This window comes from Chiloscyllium plagiosum, chromosome 5 (genome assembly GCF_004010195.1).
Source record: "Chiloscyllium plagiosum isolate BGI_BamShark_2017 chromosome 5, ASM401019v2, whole genome shotgun sequence".
Taxonomy (NCBI): Eukaryota; Metazoa; Chordata; class Chondrichthyes; order Orectolobiformes; family Hemiscylliidae; genus Chiloscyllium; species Chiloscyllium plagiosum.
In genome coordinates, this window is record NC_057714.1 from 23935812 (window position 1) to 23957826 (window position 22015).

A 22015-nucleotide genomic window follows, 5' to 3' on the forward strand; every position below is an offset into this window, starting at 1 on the left:
GGGAAATTGCGGTCTTTAAAGAAGGAGGCCATCTGGTGTGTTTTATGGTGGAACCGCTCCTCCTGGGAGCAGATACGGCGGAGGCGGAGGAATTGGGAGTACGGGATGGCATTTTTGCAAGAGGTAGGGTGGGAAGAGGTGTAATCCAGGTAGCTGTGGGAGTCGGTGGGTTTGTAGAAGATGTCAGTGTCAAGTCGGTCGTCACTGATGGAGATGGAGAGGTCCAGGAAGGGGAGGGAGGTGTCAGAGATGGTCCAGGTAAATTTAAGGTCAGGGTGGAATGTGTTGGTGAAGTTGATGAATTGCTCAACCTCCTTGCGGGAGCACGAGATTCTGTAATGTTAACAGAATGTTAAGGGCGATGGTTAGATTGCCTCTTACTGGAGATATTTGTTGCTTGGCATTTGTGTGGCTTTGATATAGTGTGGTGCCGGAAAAAGCATAGCAGGTCAAGCAGCATCAGAGGAGTAGGGGAGTTAATGTTTCAAGTTGGAAACTTTCACCAATCCTGATGAAAGATTCTGACCTGAAATGTCAACTCCCTTGCTCTTCTGATGCTGCTTGACCTGCTGTGCTTTTTCGAGCTCCACACTTTGAGTCTGACTTTCCAGCATCTGCAACCCTCACTATCTCAAATTTGTGTGGCCTGAATGTTACTTGCCACTTGTCAGCCCAAACCTGATTATTGTTGAGGTCTTGTTGCATTTGAACATGGATTGCTTCAGTATCTGAGGATGCTTGAATGGTACTGAACATTGTGCAGTCATTGATAAACATCCCCACCTCTGAACTTATGATGGAGGTAAAGTCATTGATAAAGCAGCTGAAGATGGTTGGGCCTAGAACACTACCTTAAGGAACTCCTGCAGAGATGTCCTGGAGCTGAGATGACTGACTTCCAACCACAATAATCTATGGATACATCAGGTATAACTCTAACCATTGGAGAGTTTGACTTCGACTCTAGTTTTGTGAGGGCTCCTTGACTTCAAACTTTGTCAAATGCAGCCTCGATATCAAGGGCTGTCACTCATACCTCACCTCTGGAATTTAGGTCTTTTGACCATGTTTGAACTAAGGCTGTAATGAGGTCAGGAGCTGAGTGGCCCTGACAGAATGCAAACTGGACATCACTGAGCTGGTTATGCTGAGTAGGTGCTGTTTGATAAGCACTGTTGATGACACTGTCAATATCTTTACTGATGAATGAGATCAGATTGATTGTGCGGTAATTGGCCAGGTTGGATTTGTCCTTTTTTGTGTACAGGACAAACCTGGGCATTTTTCTACATTTGTTGTGTAGATGCTAAGCTGTATTAAAACAGCTTGGCCAGGGGAGCAGCAAGTTCTGGAGCGTACATCTTCAGTACTATCGCTGATATGTTGTCAGAGCCCATAGCCTTTACGGTATCCAGTTCCTCCAACCCTTTCTTTACATGATGTGGAGCAAAGCAAATTTTTTTGAAGACCAGTATCTGTACTGCTGGGGACTACTCAAGGAAACCAGGATGGATCATCCACTTGGCACTTCTGGCTAAAGATTGCTGTGAATGCTTCAGCCTTATCTTTTGCACTGGTGTGCTGGGGTCTTCCATCATTGAGGATGGGACATTTGTGGATCCTCCTACTTCAGTGAGTTGTTTAATTGTCCACCACCATTTATGACTGGATGTGGCAAGACTGCAGAACTTAGATCTATCTGATTTGTTGGTTGAGGGATCTATCTATCAGTTGCTGCTTATGCTGTTTGGAATGCAAGTAGTCCTGTTTGGAAGCTTCATCAGGTTGACATTTCATTTTTAAGTATGCTTTGTGGCACATCTGACATGCCCTCCTGCACTCCCCATTGAACCAGGTTTGATAGTAATTGTTGAATGGAAGATATGCTGGGTTATGAGATTGCAGGAGAATGATTCTACTGTTAATGGCTTACAACGCCTTATGGATACCCAATCTTAAGTTCCTCTGTCAGTTCAAAGTCTATCCTGTTTAGCACAGTGATAGTGACACACAACACACTGGAGGGTATTCTAAATATGAAGTCAATACTTAATTCACAAGGACTGTGTGATGACGAACTGCACTACATAAATTGGACCTGCACAATTTGTCACAAAAAAACAACTTACGAAGAAGAGACTGACAAGTTTTGTTAATGTACAAAGCCAAGGAAATATCAGCTAGTGTATCATCAGGTGGACCTTTTCAATACAAATCATGCCAGTTGGGATACAAAATGCACTAATATTCTAATGACTGAACAATAATGATATTGAAGAATTATGTAGTTATATTGGAACATTAACAGTTTGGTGTTAGCCAAACTTGGGAAGAACATTTACCATTTGATTGAACTGTTTAATCAGCTATCAAAAAGGAACATTCTGGTTATAAATCTGGCTAAGAATGAACTTACCAAGGTAAAAATGTCTTACTTGGGCCACGTTGTGAGACAGGAACGGGTAACACATACAGAAGTGAAAATAAGGGCTATTTTGGATTTTCCCATTGCCTGGAACAACAAATGAAACTTTTATTGCAAATTTGTCCTGAACTTCATGAGAATATTATCATGTTGCACCTTTAATGAATTTGTTGAAGAAAGGCAGAACAATTGATTAGATTTGTGTGCATGAGTGCCTTTGTAAACTTGAAAGCTATTCTGATAACTCAACATGGCTGAGTTATGAGAAGCCAATCAAACTATCTGCTAATGCTAGTGCTTTTGGGTGGGGCTGCTTTGCTGCAAGATGAAAAGTTGAGGATTGAATGGTCTGTCAGTTACATTTTCAAAGAAACTGCATCCCAGCAAATATATTCAGCAGTTGAGAAAGAGACATTGAGTCTAAGTTATTATGATAGTACTTTGAACTACTGTATATATCACCAACAATGTGGGTGAAACTTGTTTATATGAACCACAACCCTTTGATTTTCTTGTAAAATTTCAAGAAAAGAACTTGAAACTCATTCAAGAGTCAAGAAAAGAAAATGCTATAGAGGAGGTTTTATCGAGAGCACATATGAAGAACATTGAGGACAATGGCGACTGTGGACTCAGGTAAAATATGATTACTGTGTAATTCGTTGTGTCTTTAATGTTTTTCTTACTGCAGTTTATGTGATGTAAAAATGTTGTTATTTTTTGATAACTCACAAAAATGCTACTCAAAGGATAGGGCAAATAGACAAAATCTTTTCACTGGAATGGGGGAGTCTCGAACTAGAGGGCATAGGTTTAGAGTGAGAGGGGAAAGATATAAAAAGGGACCTGGGGGCAACCTTTTCATGCAGAGAATGGTACATGTATGGGATGAGCTGCCAGAGGAAGTGGTGGAGGCTGGTACAATTACAGCATTTACAAGACATCTGGATGGGTATATGAGTAGGAAGGGTTTAGAGGGATATGGGTCAAGTGGTGGCAAATGGGACTAGACTAGGTGAGGAAATTTGGTCGTCATGGACGAGTTGGAACGAAGGGCCTTTTCCATGCTGTACATCTCTATGACTCTGTAAGCACATATTTTCATTCTTCTTTTGTGTATGGTATAACATAAGTTGTATGATTTATATATAGACTTGCTTTCAGTTATTAAACTGAGAAAATTATTTTCCTTTTTTATATGGGAGAGAAATCCATAATTTGGAAAGCTTCAGGTTTTGGTTTGTAGAAATCCTTATTGAAGCAGTTTGCAACAGTTCTTCCTGTAGAAAAGAGGTAGTTCTGAAAAGTCAGGAAATGGGTTCCCGCTTGCTCAGGATTTTAGTTGGAAACACCAGACCAGAATTGTTTGGTGAGAACGCTGAAGGGCTTATTTGAAGCTAAGAAAGCTTTGCGCTCAATTGTGTGACTGTATGGAAGGTTTGAGTTCTAAAGAAAGGCTCTAGACTTGGACTTTTTACACTGGAGGTTGAGAGGCAATCTCATAGAAGTTTATAAAATAACAAGGGATATAGATAGAATTAGTGGTAGTTGTCTTTTTCCTAGGATGGGGGATTTCAAGATGAAGGTGAGAGGAGAGAGATTTTAAAAAGACATGGGCAAATTACTTACACAGAGGGTGGTTCGCATGTGGAATGAACTTCTGAGGAAGTGGTAGATGGGAGCAAAATTACAGTGCTTAAAAGATATTTGGATAGGTACATGAATAGGAGGGATGTGGGCCAGGAGCAGGCAGGTAGGACTAGTCTAATTTGGGATTATGTTCAGCATGGACTGGTTGGACCCAAGGATTTGTTTCCATGCTGTATGACTTCATGATTCTATGACTCTAATCAAGATAAAGGCTCTCAAACTCTTAAAAATAGGAATTGAAAGAAACAGTTAAGTAGATGTGATAGAGAAGAGAATTCTTTCTGCTCGAGTACTGTAAAGTAATGGTGTTAGGTATTGTATTTTACTGTGTTAAATATTTTTCACATTGTGTTGCGTACAGGCAGTCCCTGGGTTGCACAAGGGTTCCATTCTGGAGTAGGTTTACAAATCAATTTGTAAACAAGTCGAAACACCATGCAAGACAATGTAAAGCATCTGTTTGTAAATACAGAAAATGTTTGAAAGTTGAATGTTTAAAATTATATCCCTGTACAAGATCACATTCTTAAGTACAAGCATTTGTAAGTCAGACATTCGTAAACCGGAGATCCCCTGTAAATAGCTTTGTTCATTCCAGTTTGTATAATTATATAATATTTTCTATAACTCATTTTATTGTTAAAACAGAATCTGCAGCATTTCGTTTTTGTGTTTCAGTAGGGAAAAAAAAACTTGTTAAATAAAACCCAAATGTAATTGTTCAAGCCAAATTTCAGTCTGGTAACTGACTTGTCCGGTAATATCAGCTTGGATCATAATCCTAACCTATTGGTTTATTCATCAGATTAAGAAATTCATCAAATATCATTTCACTTCGGTAAAACCATGTGGACTTTTCATGATCATCCTATGATTTTTGAAACGTACTGCGATGACTTCCTTAATAGTTGATACCAGCTTGTTCTTGTCACTGATGTCAGGCTAATTGGCCTGTAGATCTCCTTTCTGCCTTCCTCCTTTCTCGAATAGGAATGTTAAATTTGCTAGTTTTCAATTTGCTGAGACTGTTCTACAATCTAAGATACTTCAGAAGGCATTTCTGCAGCTACCTATTATGGAAGATAAAAGAAAATGCTGTGAATGCGTGAAATCCAAGATAAAAACTGAACGTGCTGCAGGAACTCAGCAAGTCTGGCCGCATCTTTAGAAGGACAACAGAGTTAACATTTTGAGCTAATTACTCTTCTTCAGAACGGAAGAATCATAGAGCTCGAAATATTAATTCTATCTCTTTCCAGAGATTATGCTGGACCTGATGAGTTTTTTCGGTACTTTCTGTGTTTATTACCTTTTACAGAACCCTCAGGTGCAAGCTATCATGTCCTAGGAAATTTAGTCCCTTAAGTTTATTTAATATTTTTTCTCTGCTACTATTAATTAACTTAAATTTGTAACTTTCATGATTCCCTTGGTTATCTGCTGGGGTATAATTCTTGTCTTCTACTGTGAAGACAGGCAGACACACAATATTTGTTCAGTTGCTTTACTGTTTCTTCCCTCCAAATGATAACTTCTCTTGTCTCTGCCTTGAAGGAATCAATATTTACTTAACCTACTCTCTCGCCTTTTATGTACTCGTAAAGTCTCTTATATCATTTTATGTTCCTGGTGAGTTAATGCTCATTCTATTTTTATCCATTTCAATCGATGGTTTGTGAAGTAACTCCACAGAGGCTGATATCCCATCACCAAGTCACCATTTACTTGCATGTGGAAAGTCCTTGACACTGGCCTAACTTCCACAGAGCTAGCTCTGAAAGTCAGCCAGGGCTCCTGATTGGATCAGATTAACAGCTCCGTCAAGGAGCTCATTTTCTATGATTTCCACCCAGCTGATCTTGATGCAATCCCTCCCCCTCTGAGTCTGAGGACAAAGGCCAGTCCTTTTCCTTGCAGCGCCTCCTGAGATGTTTTAGCATCAGGTCATGTTCCTCTGACTTTGCCTCAGATACAGGCAGTGCATAATGCACAGGAGCTCGCCTATTGCACCTAGAGCATCTTGGGAGAAATTCACTCTCCTCTTCTGTGGCAAAGGCATCAATATAGGGAAATATGTCATGTCCATCTTATATTCTCTTCAACGTTTAACATAAAGGGAGAGCCAACAAGTTCAAACAGCCTTTCTGACTGTTCCGAGAAACAGGGCACGTCTTGCTCCTGCACCGTTTGCAGCTTTTATGTTGTTCAGGACCATTGCAACCACCAGACCTTTAAATGTCTCTGGACCTGAACTTGTGTTGACCGAGCTTCTTACCTATGTAGGACCATTCCCATGGTTCCTACACCAGATTTCGTCGCCTGAAGTAAACTGTCTTTCTTGCTTGGTGGAATTTGGTGTCTGGCATTGGTGTTCCTGATGCTGGTCTCCAACCACCACCTTCAGGTCTGGAAAGGTCAGATTTACCCTGGTGCAGAGTCTTCACCTATTAGCAACTCTGCTGGAGCTATCCGTGTAGTTGCGAGAGGTGTGGTCCTCAAATAAGAACTGAGACAGTTTGGTATCTAATGAAGCTGTAGGCTGTTTCTTCAAGCCCATCTTCAAAGTTTGAACTCTTTCTGCCAGGCCATTGGATGATGGATAGTATGGAGCTGTCCTTATATATCAAATCCCATTCGACTTTAAGAAATACTCAAAATCCCTGCTGGTAAACAATGGCCCGTTACCTGTGACCAACACTTGCAGGAGTCCTTCTATTGTAAAACATGCATGCAGTTTTCCTATCATTGTTGCTGTGTTTGATGAATGAATTCCACGCACGCCCAATTTGAGTGGATGTCTACAGTGACTAAGAATATTGAGCCCATGAAAGGACCTGTGTAGTTGTCATGTAACCAATTCCAGGGTTTACCTGGCCATTCTCATGAATTTGGGGGAGCAGCTGGCAATAAGTTTTTTGTCCATGGTGATCTGGGCATATCCCCACCAATACAGCTATGCTTGCATTCAAGCCCTGCCACCAGACGTAACTTCTTGCAACACCTTCATTTTAATGGCACTGATGGAGTTCAGCCAGTATCTGGCAGCAACCTTTGTTCATGACAGTCCTCCCCCTCCTCACAATAACATGCTGTCCTCTAATGTAATCTGGTCTCTCGAAGTCCAAAAAGGTTTCAGTTCTGGATATGGCAGCCCTTTGGTTTACCCCATCACCACCAGCTGCTTCAGTTTGACCAGGATTGGATCTTTCTGTGTCCAAAGTCTGATACTAACAGTCATAGCTGACAATATGTCCAGAATATTTAAAACCATTGCAGAATCTTCTAGCAGTGGCACCACCAGTGGAAAGCAGTTCAATATATCCGCATTTGCTACTTGGCATCTCGGACGGTGTTCCAACTTGTAATTATATGCATTTAGTATTAGAACTCTCCATTGAATTTGGCCTGAAGCTGTGGGTGGGACTGCCTTGACCTCTTTAAGTAGTTCTAGTAGGGGTTTGTGGTCTGTTATTATTACAAATTTATGTATTGGTATTGATGGAAACTCTGGACTCCAAGTGTGGCCACCAAACCCTCCTTCTCTATTTTTGCATTATCCATAGTCCAGGATGCAAACACTATTGGGAATTCCTCTCCAATGGGCCACCTATCAGCCAATACCCCCTGATCCTTTATGGGAAGACATCGTATGGCAATACCAGATCTCACTTGAGATCGTAGTCCGCCAACACCTTAGAGGATGATAGCTGAGCTTTCACTTCGTTGAAAATATGACTTGGTTATGAGACCATCTCCAAGGCTGGCCCTTTTTTTTTTTGGAGTTGATGCAAAGGTGCCAGGAAGGAGGCCAGGTTATGTATGAACTTTCCATAATAATTTACCAGCCCAAGGAAAGACCTAAGATTTGGTACAGACGTGGGATCTAGGACATCTTTGATTACTCTTACTTTATCTTCCAATAAATGTAACATAACTCTGTAGCCCAAGTAAGTCACTTGAGATTTGTGACACATACATTTTTCTTTTCTAAGGTGTACACCTGCCTAAGAGAAACATCAAGGGACCATGTCCAAGTTCTCCAAGTGCTCCCTATTGGGCTTCCCTGTTATTAGTACAACATCTAGATAAATGGCAACCTGGAGTAGACTTTGCAAAATATTCATCATCATCCACTGAAAAATTGCACAGGGTGACAATAGCACAAGTGGCAGCCTTGTATATTGGTACAATCCTTCTGGGAATTAATTGTAGCATACTTCTTGGTATCATCATCTAACCGCAATTGCAAGTACACATAGCTCATGTCCACCTTCATGAAAGACAGCCTCACCCCGTGCACCAGCTTTGCATATAAATCCTCTATGTGAGGGATTGGGTGTTAATCCAGCTGCAAAAAACTGTTTACCATTTGTTTGAAAGCCCCACAAGGGTGAACCAGGTTTCGCAGTTGATATGACTGGCCCAGCCCATTTCACAAACTGTACTGATTTGATGATTCATTCGCTTTCCAGCCTCCTGATTCCTGCCTCTACGTTTGCCCATAAGGTAAATGGCAGTGGGTGGTGTGGGCCTTACAGAATCATGGAAATGCTTCCAAGTCAACATGCAAGGGGGCCTTGGATCTTTTGATAGTCCCTAGACCTTCCTGAAATACGTTCAGGTATTTAATTAGGAACTCATTCAGGCAATAGTTTTCTAATTGAAAAATGTTCAGCCAATCAAGGTAAATCTCTGCCAACCAATTCCACCCCATCAAGCTTAGTCCTGAGCCTTTTACTACAATCAGTGGTAACTGAACAAGCTGCTTCTCATAAGAGAGACTGGAACTGAAGTTGTACCCTTAATTTGTAAAGGTTCCTCGATATAGGTTCTCAGTCTCGCCAAGATCTTGTGTCAACATAAGGGTTGGAGTCCACAGCGACTTTTGTTAAAGACTAGCTCTCCGATCACTGAAATGGCCGCGTTAGAATTGGCTGATCATTTAACCAGATGTTTACTTTGTTTGGTTCTGATTTGGATATTGCTAAGCAATCTAATTGTTTCAAACCAGGTGTAGGTGGGCTTTCCAGGGTGTACACTGTCCTGTATACCAGCCTATGAATTCTGTTACTCAGTTTAGGTCAGGGACTCCTTTGCTGTCTCGAGTCGACACACCAGTTGCAGCTGCACCTGGCTTGCCAACCTGGATCCTTAAGAAATTTTTAACTGTTTGGGCATGACTTGACATTGTTTTGGGATTTTGCCATGGGCTGACCGAGGATCCATCTATACAGGATATATCCTGAGTGAGGCTATGCAATTGCATTCACTCAAATTGTATTCCCCAAGCTCAGTTGGACTGGCAAGGATGTCTACTTCCATTGGAATATCGTGCAACTTCTAGATTCACTTGCTGCCTTTCTCAATGATAAAGCCAGTTGTAGTGCCTGTGTGATGTCTAGTTGGGCTTCAGCTTGTAGGCGCTTTTGCATGGTTACATCATTTATTCCACATTCCAACTGATGTCTCAGCATCTCGTTAATCTCACCAAAGTAACACACCTTTGACAATCATTTTAACCTAGTTAAATATCTCAATATGCATTCCCCTGGTTCTCGAATTGCCGGGTAAAAACAATAGCATCTCAGAATTAGAGGAGGCTTGGAGTTGTAATATGCCTTAATTAAATCTGTCAACTCTTGAAAGGTTTTAGTATCTTGTGCCTCAGGGAGAGTTAGGCTCCTAAAAACCGAAAAAGCTGCGGGTCCACAAACTGTCAAGAGAGTTACTTATTGCTTTATGTCTGCCCCAACACCATTTGCGCAGAAAATGTAAAACGTTTCCACAAACTGGACCCAGTCTTTGGCAGGAGTGAACAAGTCTAAGAAATGCTTACGCCCAACTCAAAGATGGACGTTGCGAGTGAGTTTCTTCAGGAACATGCTGTACATTTGTCACCACTGAAATAACTCGACAGCAGCCAGTTTCAGTCACAAATCACCCTTCAATTACATGTGGAAAATCCTTGACGCTGATCCAGCTCCCTCAGAGCCAGCTCTGAATGTCAGAATGTCTGACACTGCTCCTTTTATCTGTCAGCCAGGGATCCCTGATTGGGGCTGTTAATCTGGTCCACTTGGGGAACTCCTATTCTCTGAGGTCCACCTTGCTGACATTGTTACAATAACTACAGTTTGGACAAGCTTTGCGAGTTATTATGTGTTTCCTTTCTATTACATTTCACATTTAATATATTAGAGACAACACTACAAACTTCATCTTTTTCATTAGTAACTTCTCTGAAAAACCACAGAGGGATCTTTCTTGCTGAGTCTTTGTTTCTTAATGAAATGTAATTATGTTGAAAATTTAAATTTGTAGCTTTTAAATACTTCCTGCTGTTATTTGCATCGTGTCTACAACCTTAAGTAGTTCCTCTTCATGCCTTGTTATCTTGGCCTTAAATAATATGTTGCTCCAAACTTAATATGAAAGTCAGTTAATTTTCCCTTTATACTTTTGAGTTGCAGGCATCTCTGGTAACTCTAATTGCCCTTGAGCTGTTATGCCATTTCCGAGGATAGTTAAGAGTCAACCAAGTTGCTGTGGCTCTGCAGTAACGTGTAACCTGACTGGGTAAGGATAGCTGATTTCTGTCATTAAAGGAACTTTGTGAAACAGAAGCTTTTCTTTTACAACAATCAATGATAATTTCATGGTTGTTATTACCTATAGGATATCATTAATTTTTCACTGTCCTGAGATGTAATATGATTGCTACAAATCTAATTCTGTATTTCTCCAACATTCCCATGCCTCATTTTCCCTTCAGTAACTGACCACAGAAATAAAGAAACATTCTAAACCAAATTTGTAAATGCTACCTTGCCAATTTCTATACAAAAGTCAACTTGCCATCTTCATGTATTCCATTAGGATTTGTCTCCTCTTTTTTTCTTGTATGCCCAACTACCTTTATGCAGTGTCAACCAGTAAATGCAGCATGACTTGAAGAAGCCTGCTGAGTTGAAGTGGAGGAGACTGCAGATGGCTCGTTAAGATGATGTCCTGGGGCTAAACAACTCAGCAGTGGGCAGTGCCATCAACCAAGAGGAAATGGCCAGGGTACAGGAAAGCTGATTTTTCAGAATGCATACAGGCTTCCTGAGTGACAACAGTAATTCAGATGCATTGCTAATCCTTCAGGATAGCCCCATTGTAATCCTTGTAATCTGCTGCAGAACGGATTGATAGCCTTCTGTGACAATGATATCAAGTATTTACTCAATGATAACCTGATCATCAATACTCAGTCAAAGCCATTCAACTTTACAGCTCATTGCAGCCTTTGTCCAAGCATGGGTGTGACTACAATCCAGAGGGAAGAGTTCTTGACGTGAAGTAGATTAGATTACTTCTTTACTTACTTACTGTGTGGAAACAGGCCCTTCGGCCCAGCAAGTCCACACCGACCCCGCCGAAGCGCAACCCACCCATACCCCTACATTTACCCCTTACCTAACACCACGGGCAATTTAGCATAGCCAATTCACCTAACCTGCACATCTTTGGACTGTGGGAGGAAACCGGAGCACCCGGCCGGAAACCCACGCAGACACGGGGAGAATGTGCAAACTCCACACAGTCAGTCGCCTGAGTCGGGTATTGAACCCAGGTCTCTGGCGCTGTGAGGCAGCAGTGCTAACCACTGTGCCACCGTGCCGCCCTAGAGTTTGGCAAAACTGAGATCAGTAGGAATCAGGGGAAATACTCTCCACGGGTTGGAATCATATCTAGCACAAGGGAAAATGGTTGTGTTGCTGGCGGCCTGCACCTTGCTCCAAAGACATCACTGCAGGCATTCCTCCCTAGGTATTGTCCTGAAATAGTGCAGCCATTTCAGCTACTTTAAAAATGTCCTTTCTTCCACCACAAGGCCAAATGTAGGGATATTTGTCAATGCTTGCACATCATTCAGAACCATTACACAGTTACTGAAACTGTTCTGACCATATTCAGCAGGATCTTGTGTTCATTAGGACTAGGGTCCCATAGCTTACCTCCAGCTACAATGCTCAAGTCAGGTGTAATGGAATACTCCATATATCTAAATTAAAATAACACTTGAGAAGCTTAGCACCATCCAGGACCAGGATTGGTACCTCATTCACTTCTATAAACACTTACTCCCTTTTCCACACAATGGTGTAATGGTACAATGTACCATTTACACGATACACTGTAGTAACTGGTTTGGGCTTTTTCTAACAGCACTTTCAAAGCAAACCAACATGGAGAAGGAAAGACAATATACAGGAACATCACCACTTGTACGTTCCTTCCTTGTAAGTCAAAAATCATCCTGACTTGGAAGTATAACCGGGCCAAATATTTTCTCTTTCTAACAATAATGTAGGTAAACTTACTCAGCACGAACTGCAGTGATTCAAGAAAGTGGCTCACTACCACTTTCTCAAGGGCAATTGGAAATGGGCAATACTTACATCTCATGGACATATTTAAAAGAAAATATCCAAGCATCCCTTGCACTCTAATACACAGTCCTGATGTCAGCAGTTTGGATATGTATACAAGTCTGAACTCTCACTGAATACTCCAACATCATGTGCTTTTGCTGTAATTTAAATGCAACATCAATCATCAGGTTCTGCATCATGCTGATGTCCACAAATGAATGAATGGAGTTGGCATCCATAAAAGTATCAAATGATGACACCGTAGAAGGAGACCATTTGGCTGTCATGTATAAACCACCTCCAAGAAAGAGTAGCTCAGCTAGTCCCACTCTCACAGAGCCCTGTAAGTTTTTCATTCAGTAGACTTTCGAAAGTCGCAATTTAATTTGCCTCCAGCATAGGCTCTTCCTATAACTTGAATCTCAGTAACATCCTTGTAAACGTTTTCTGAACCCTTTCATGTTTAACAATGTCTTTCCTATAGTAGAGAGACCAGAAATGAAAGCAGTTTTCTCAAAGTGAGCTCATCAATGTCCTGTACAGCCACATGACATTCCAACTCCTAGTCCCAATGCACTGCCAATGAAGACAGGCTGCAAAAAAAGTCAACTTTTAGTTAAAAACATGGAGAGAACTCGTATTCCACATTCACAAGTTTTAAAGCTTGGTTTTTGTTGTAAATTACAAAGTGATTGGCAGAAAATGGTATATTGTTTCTCAGGCAACAAAGGATTTGTCATTGGCACTTGATGACCATGTTTGCCATATTACACAATACTGGGGTGGGGAGAAACAGAAACCAGGACTTTTTCTGGATGCTGAAGCATTCAATTATTGGAATTATTACCAGAATGCCCCTTAAATGGCATGGAGAAGGGCTGCCTGTCTGATTAGGGATAGTGGGCAGGCTCTCGATACTTGAGGGTCAATCAACAACCTTGCGACCTGAGAGGAGCAGCCAATTACTGTGACACTGAAATAAAAGAAAGGATATTTCAGCAAGGATGTGACCTCTCTTCAATAGTGTCACCTCCTCAAAATTAGCTTTTAGGTGGGTTGGAGCTGGGAGACTGGCACATGAGCTGCTATAAAAAATGTTGATGCTCTGAACTCAGGCAAGGTGCGGATCAAACAACCAGGCTGCTGAGTGGGTGAAATGGGGATAATCATCTGTTGTTCCTATTGCAGTGATCTGGGTGTTATAGTAACATAATGATATATTCTTATCATGAGACATATACTTTTGTTTATCATGATTTAAATAGCATGTTTCAGCTCATAAGGGCTATGAAAATCACAATTTCTTATAAGTAGACTATCTTGTAGCACAGCCATTTTGGTTGTCATTAGGAGAGCAGGTGCTGAGTTGTTTTCATGCGCATTTTAATCATAAAATGGGAAACCCGCTATGAAAGGAGGCCAGATTGTTATTTTTATATTGCAAGTTTGTTTCTAATTCAATGTTTTATATATAGTATGGAGCGGGAAACTTTGTGAGTAAAAACACTATAACTCTTTATACCATCTTCTTTTCAAATCCACTTTTTGTTGGATGTAAAAATCTCTGGTATTTTATGTCTACACAGTGCTTTGAAAAAAATAAGCAGAATTAAGAAACTCCATGTCGTTTCAGACAAAACTGTTACTCCCTAGCATAGCTATGAGACGTGGCTTGCTTTCCCCCCACAAAATACACTTTATTCATAACATTTGTAAAAGCACATTCAATAACATTTTAAACATAGAAAATGCAATAATGTTCCAAATTCTTCCCTGTGAGCATGTTGGATTCTGAGGTTCCTCAATGCAATTGTATTTGCATATAGTATTTATCTTCCCTTACACTACTCACTCCTGTGATGTCAGGCCATATTTTTCAGTGTGCGGTCATGTTTCTGTTTCGGATGAAACTAGCCATTCTGGCACAAATTGTGCACAAAGTCAGAGTCAAAAAGTGTGGTACTGGAAAAGCACAGGCGGTCAGATAGCATCCGAGGAGCAGAAGAGTCAAAGTTGAGAGCATAAGCTCTTCATCAGGATGCTGCCTGACCAGCTGTGCTTTTCCAACACCACAGATTTTGACTCTGATCTCCAGCATCTGCATTCCTCACTTTCTCCCTGTGCACAATGTCATGCCTACTTTGACAAGTAATCATAGGAGTCCCTACAGCTTGAAAGCAGGCCGTTTGGCCCATCAAATCCACACCGATGTTCTGAAGAGCATCCCACCAACCCACAACCCTATCCCTGTAACCCTGCATTTCCCATGACTTATCCACCTAACCTGCACACGATAGGTAATTTAGCATGGCCAATCCATCTAATCTGCACATAGTTGGACAGCCGGATGAAACCAATGCAGACACAGGGAGAATGTGCAAACTCCACATAGACAGTCACCCAGGGGTGGAATCGAACCAGTGTCCCTAGTGTGTGCTTTATACTTTCTATGCTACGAGCAGGAGCCTGCGTGGGGTAACACCATTGGATTTCAAGTCCAAGGATTGGGAGTAGGTTGGTTATCTCTTTGAAATTCCTTTGTTATTCAACAAAATCATAGCTAATGTAAATCCACATATATATGCATTTGTCCCATATCCCTTAATTAGGAGTTTATGCAATTCATGATCTTGCATACTTAATGAAAATTGTGAAATACAGCAGTCAGCAAAATGAAATTGTAAATTAATCTATGTTATTCAAAATAAATAATTTGGATTTAAAACAACTTTGTGGTCAGTATATAGAAGTCCTTCTTTAAAACTACTTTCTTTGTGATCATGTAATATTTGTTGTCACATTGAATAAATGTGCACATACTAATGGCACGCTGAGCTTGGGCAATATCGGTTTGCCTGAAAGTAAATACATCAACTAGGATGTTACTTGAAGTAATCTGAAGGAGATAGACAAATTAAAGAATGTGACATGTAATCCTCTTTCAACAGACCTTTCAAAAAGACTCAATCTTTTGTTAAATGGGAATCTACTGAAGAAACTATTGCACAGAACGAAAAAAGGTCACAGTGACTTTAATGCTTATATGAGAATCTTAAAGCAAATCAATGAGAGGAGGAGCAACATTTGAATAGCAGAGGCCTTCAGTGTGGTCATCACACCTTTGTAAAGAAGGATTGTCCAGAACTATGGGAGTTTGAATGAACAGAGCAAATGCTTAAAGTTTTCCATGTGCAAACAAACTTTATTAGGATTATTCACAAAAGTAAATTTGCACATTCCGTCTGATAAATCTGCCCTGGTGAAATGTAATTCAATATGTTATATTTTTTTTAAAAACTACCAGACATACTTGAATGATTTATTGTCATGTGTACTTTACAGTGAGAAAAACAGTAAAATACAGTGAAAAGCTTTCCCACTGTTGCCACGATCCAGTGCCATTCTGAATAGTTTTAAGAATACAAAAAAAATCGATGTGAATGCATCTGTACTTTACATTCTATTTGTACCTGACAACTGGTAACAACAGCAGCAGAAGACTTATTAAAGACTGTTGTATACTATAGCTTAGAATTCAAAATATTCTCAGTGTTTATCGCTATGAATCAGTACTACAGGTTCAATCAATTGAATCCACCACAATTTCCATGATCTGCTGCCTACTTTTTTTAATGCAGTTTGAAATAATTTGTGTTTTAAACGATCTTGCCATAAAGCCATTTGCACGACAGAGCATGCGCTACTTTGCCTTAGAATGCCAGTTGTGCTAAAATTGACTGAATTTTGGGACAATGTTTTGTTTCAACTGGTTTTCTTATCTCTACATTATTATAATCTATGACTGAGACTTTGATAACTTCATGGTTACAAAGTCAATGATCTCATATTTGCCGATTTTTAAATCCATTTGTCGCCACAACACCCACATACACAGATATTGACATCCAACATGCACAGGAGATCCCCCGCATGGTAAGTCAGGAGCGAAACCAGTCCAGGACTGGTTGCTCAGTACAGTCAGGATCCTCCCCACACTGCCCACCTTGACTCATTCTGCCCTCTTGTGGGCAGATCTCCTTATGGAATATGAGAGAGACACAGGTAATACAGAAGACAAAAAGTGCGTGGCACGGCTTTTACTATGTTAAGGGAGGAGGTGGCCTGAACAAGTGAGTAGAATGTGCAGGGGCATGCAGGGCTACTAGTTTGTGGTTGGAGTAAATAATGGTAAATGAGGAAGATGATGCAAGCAACAGCGAGAGTAGGATGAAGATTGCCCCTACTCATCGAGGTCTATCAGATTGAAGATTATGTCATTACCTTGGACAGACTAGAGAAGGACATTTTCCTTCTCCCTGCAGTGCTGTGCATTCCTCCAGATGAATGAGAATGCTTTATCCTGGGTTTATATCATGGCCTCCTGTAACAGGCCTGACAGAAGAGGAAGTCCTGCCAGTACACTACCCTATCTAGCAGGACCACCAGAACCCAATTTTGCCTGTCTGCCATGACAGGGGCAAATGTCAGGAGCTGTATGGCTCAGTGATAGACTGACAGTCTTTGTCTGGGTCCACAGTGGGCTTTTAAAAATAGCAGGGGGCCAAGGGTTGCCGGTAAATTGGAATTAGCCGGTGAGTTATTCTGGAAATGGTGTATGGTAAGATGGGACACTTGCATTGTGATACTTGCATTCAGAGTTGAATGTTAATGGATATAGTAGCTTTGGTAAGACATAGTGAGAAACCTCAACTGGCCTCATGGCAAGAATCACTCCATCAAAATTAACAGGTCTTGGACTCAGCCAAAAAACCATTAGGTTCAGTCCAAAGTCTCCCGTCTACTAAGTGAATTTTTCTCAATTAGATAAAAAGTGTTCACATTCAATTCCATGATATTTTTAAACAATACTTCAAGAGGTACTTTATCAAATGCCTTCTTGAAGGCGATATTAAAAACATCCAATTGAATATTCACTTCTTTTATCATCACTTCAAAAATCTCAATCAAATTCAACAGGCATGACTTACCTTTTACAAACTCATGTTGGTTCTTTCTCATCAGCTGAAAATTTTCAAGGTGCTCAGACACCATACCTGTGATCAGTAGTATGCTGCAAGGATTGTCATTTATATAAATGATTTGGATGAGAATATAGACGGTAAGATTAGTAACTTTGCAGGTTTTACCAAAATTGTGGTGTAATGGACAATGAAGGTTATCTCGGGGTATAATGGACCCTTGATCACATGGGCTGATGGGCCAAGGAGTGGCAGATGGAGTTTAATCTAGATAAATGTGAGGTAATACATTTTGCTGAAAATCAGGCCTGTACTTACACACTTAATGGTAATGTCCTGGAGAGTATTGCTGAACAAAGAGACATTAGGGTGTAGGCTCATATTTCCTTGGGAGCTGCAAGTAGGCAAGGTAGTGAAGAGAGTTTGGAATATTTGCTTTTATTGGAGTTGAGGAGGTGGGATGTTTGTTGCAGCTGTACACGACATTGATTTGGCCATTTTTGGAATACTGCATTCAATTCTGGTCTCCATTTGTACACTGAAGTAAATAAAAAAAAATCTTTGTTCTGAACAATGGAATATTGAAATTGCACCAGTAAATTAGGATCTTGAATAAGTTTAAAAATTAATTTTAATCTTGGTAGAAACCAGTAACATTCCCACTCTTATGGCAGTTTAGTTTTAAGTATTTTTCTCCTCTCTCATTGAAAATAGCTAAATCACTAAATTCTGGTCATATTAGGAAGCTTGCTTTCAATAAAAGCCAATGTGGCTGGAATATTCTTTGACAAAATCAAACCTCATCCATTCACTCAGAGCAAAAGTCGTGTCATTTGCTTTGAAACACTTCCATCGTAGACAGAGTCATAGAGATGTACAGCATGGAAAGACCCATCGGTCCAACTTGTCCATGCCGACCAGATATCCCAACCCAGTCTCGTCCCACCTGCCAGCACCCGGCCCACATCCCTCCAAACCCTTCCTATTCATATACCCATCCAGATGCCTCTTAATTGTCGCAATTGTACCAGCCTCCACCACTTCCTCTGGCAGCTCATTCCAGACACGTACCACCCTCCGTGAAAAAGTTGGCCCTTAGGTCTCTTTTATATCTAGCTCTGGACTCCCTGACCTCAGGGAAATGACTTTGCCTATTTACCCGATCCATGCCCCTCATAATATTGTAAACCTCTATAAGGTCACTCCTCAGCCACCGACGCTCCAGGGAAAACAGTCCCAGCCTGTTCAGCCTCTCCCTATAGCTCAAATCCTCCAACCCTGGCAACATCCTTGTAGATCTTTTCTGAACCCTTTCAAGTTTCACAACATTTTTCCAGTAGGAAGGAGACCAGAATTGCACGCAATATTCCAACAGTGGCCTAACCAATGTCCTGTACAGCCGCAACATGACCTCCCAACTCCTGTACTCAATACTCTGACCAATAAAGCAAAGCATACCAATCGCCGCCTTCACTATCCTATCTACCTGCGACTCCACTTTCAAGGAGCTATGAACCTGCACTCCAAGGTCTCTTTGTTCAGCAACACTCCCTTGGACCTTACCATTAAGTGTATAAGTCCTGCTAAGATTTGCCTTCCCAAAATGCACCACCTCGCATTTATCTGAATTAAATTCCATCTGCCACTTCTTGGCCCATCTGGTCAAGATCCTGTTATAATCTGAGGTAACCCTCTTCGTTGTCCACTACACCTCCAACTTTGGTGTCATCTGCAAACTTACTAACTGTACCTCTTATGCTCACATCCAAATCATTTATTTCAATGACAAAAAGTAGAGGACCCAGCACTGATCCTTGTGGCACTCCATTGGTCACAAGCCTCCAGTCTGAAAAACAAACCTCCACCACCATGCTGTCTTCTACCTTTGAGCCAGTTCTGTATCCAAATGGCTAGTTCTCCCTGTATTCCACGAGATCTAACCTTGCTAATCAGTCTCCCATGGGGAACCTTGTTGAACATCTTACTGCTCTGCCCTCATCAATCCTCTTTGTTACTTCCTCAAAAAACTCAATCAAGTTTGAGAGACATGATTTCCCACGCACAAAACCATGTTGACTATCCCTAATCAGTCTTTGCCTTTCCAAATACATGTACAACCTGTCCTTCAGGATTTCCTCCAACAATGTGCCCACCACCGATGTCAGGCTTACTGGTCTATAGTTCCCTGGTTTGTCCTTACCACCCTTCTTAAACAGAGGTACCACGTTAGCCAACCTCCTGTCTTCCAGCACCTCATCTGTGACTATCAATGATACAAATACCTCCGCGAGAGGCCCAGCAATCACTTCTCTAGCTTCCCACAGAGTTCTCAAGTACACCTGATCAGGTCCTGGAGATTTATCCACCTTCACCAGTTTCAAGACATCCAGCACTTCCTCCTTTGTAAAACATATTGTATAGTCAAGAACTTAGTGATAAGACTCAACCATATCCTTTGAACCTTGAAACAATGAATACCTACCAGTTTGTATTATATAAACTTCCCTTCAGTATGTGCCCTCAAGTCAAAAATGCAGAAATTTCAGTATTCTTTCCTTTGTACACAAGTCTGTCAGCAGAATAATTCCTGACTTGTGCCAGCTTGTATCAGTGATCAGAACTTGAAACTACTTCATGTATTTGAACACTGAGAATAAAAGGTAATCACGTGGGAACATAAAATTAACACCTCCCCACCCAAGAAAGATTGAGCATGACAAGCCTAAAAGACATGAGACAGAAATACCCAAGATTGTGTCATTTATCCCATAAAGTTGTGATGATCAAGGAAATATGGGAGTCACTGATTGCACAATGAAAAATGATCAGTAAACTGGATAGAAGTTAAATTGTGCTTACATTCTTAAGAGGTGGTAGGAGGTTCTGGTTCATTCTCATTTATATTATAGACCGATTCAGAGTGACGAACACCTGAAAAGTGCTTATCAGTAGAATGGTAAATGCAAAAATACTGGTTTATTTAAGAAACCTACTCATATGGAGGCGGTGCAATTTTTAAGAATTCGATAAGAGCTGAACAAATTGTTATCTGCATTACAGCTTCTGACCAGCCACGGGTGTGGTCAAAAGCAGGTGAAAATTCCAGGAGAAAAAACATCCGGTAACAGAGTTGAAAACGAATCTATACACGTGCAAACACAACCTTAAAAAAGTATGAGCTGATTATAAAAATTAGCACATTCCAAAGTTACAGTTGTAAATCATATTAAGAAAATACATGGCAGCATTAAGTCCGACTCAAAAGAGAACAAACCTGGTGCTGCTAGTGGGGGAAAAAGATACGAAACAAAAAAAAGTTAAGGATACAAAAATGCAAGATGAATGCACACACTGTTCATTATTTTCAAATATGGTTCCAAGCATTAATCAACAGCTGAGTTTCACTGAAGATCAGTCTGTGATTCCCTCTTAAATCATTAAAGGATTTAGAAAGCAAGTTCACAATTTAGAAACAAGATTAGAGACTCTGTAGCACAACATTGTACACAGTATGAAACTTGACATAGGGATTTCAAAAGTCAGTTCTAATTGCACATTTATTGTAAAGTCACCAGTGTTACAAAACCATAGGGCTGCTCTCTCATTGGTGAGATAACTGGTTATTTAATATGCAAGTTCCATTTACAGTTCAGGTAAGGGGAACATTTGAGATGGTGATTCCTTCATGGCAACCTTAGCTGGTGTGGCATTTGAACCTGTCATTGATGTCATTCTGCATCACAAACCAGCCAACAGACTACTTTCCCTGTCCCCCCTCAATGTTACATTACAGAACATTTTCTAAAAATTGAATAAACCTGCACCCCAACATAAGAGAAGTAAACATTTTCATTGCAGCAGTGTACAGGGAAATTAGAGTGATAAGACTAGTGCTTTATCAACTAAAAGTTTGAAGAAATAATTTACATTTTCTGTATAAACAGGACAGATTTTACATGTCTTTTTTAAAATGTCAAGCTTTAACGTATGGGTAAGTGCATATCTAAACAATCCATTGAGTGCACTTGGTGAAATCTAACAGTGGGTATGTGTTGCTTCTCAATACAAAGATACACCAGACAATCTCCACTCAGAAGCGAAGTTGAACACGAGCTTTTGTTGAGCAGATCCCTTTTTCACCATTTGTTTTGTTCCCCTTTCTATGTGCACTAAACTTTTAAGAGTTGATTACAAAAATTGGAGAGTATTAAGTGTTTGTGGTAGCATATGTGCAAACATTAACTTTACACAATGATCTGTTACAGGATCTCTCAATGTAAATGGGAACTCTACATGTCATGAAGTTTGTTGACAATGTATCCCTACATTTGATTCTATGTTACCAGAGACTTGGAGGTATCTTCTGTCTAAAAGCAGAGCATTAAACACTTGTGGCCGGGTTTTTGTATGCAAGTTTATAAAAGTAAGCAAAAGGAAATGTTGGTATTTCCTTTTCCAAATAGAAACAAATCATTTCAAGAAATTGTTCCCACTATTGACAGTCAAATCAGATATTCCAACAGCAATTCATGAAACACCCCAAG

At 40.5% G+C, this 22015-nt stretch overlaps 1 long non-coding RNA gene across 1 annotated transcript in view; it reads left to right on the forward strand.

Moving 5' to 3' along the window:
- LOC122549757 overlaps nt 1–4806 on the forward strand; it is a 30863-nt gene extending 26057 nt beyond the window's left edge. Inside the window, exons 2-3 of the long non-coding RNA XR_006311654.1 lie at nt 2953–3061; nt 4437–4806. This is a non-coding gene — a long non-coding RNA (uncharacterized LOC122549757). The remainder of the gene's footprint in view (nt 1–2952; nt 3062–4436) is intronic.
- Nucleotides 4807–22015: the final 17209 nt, after the last annotated feature.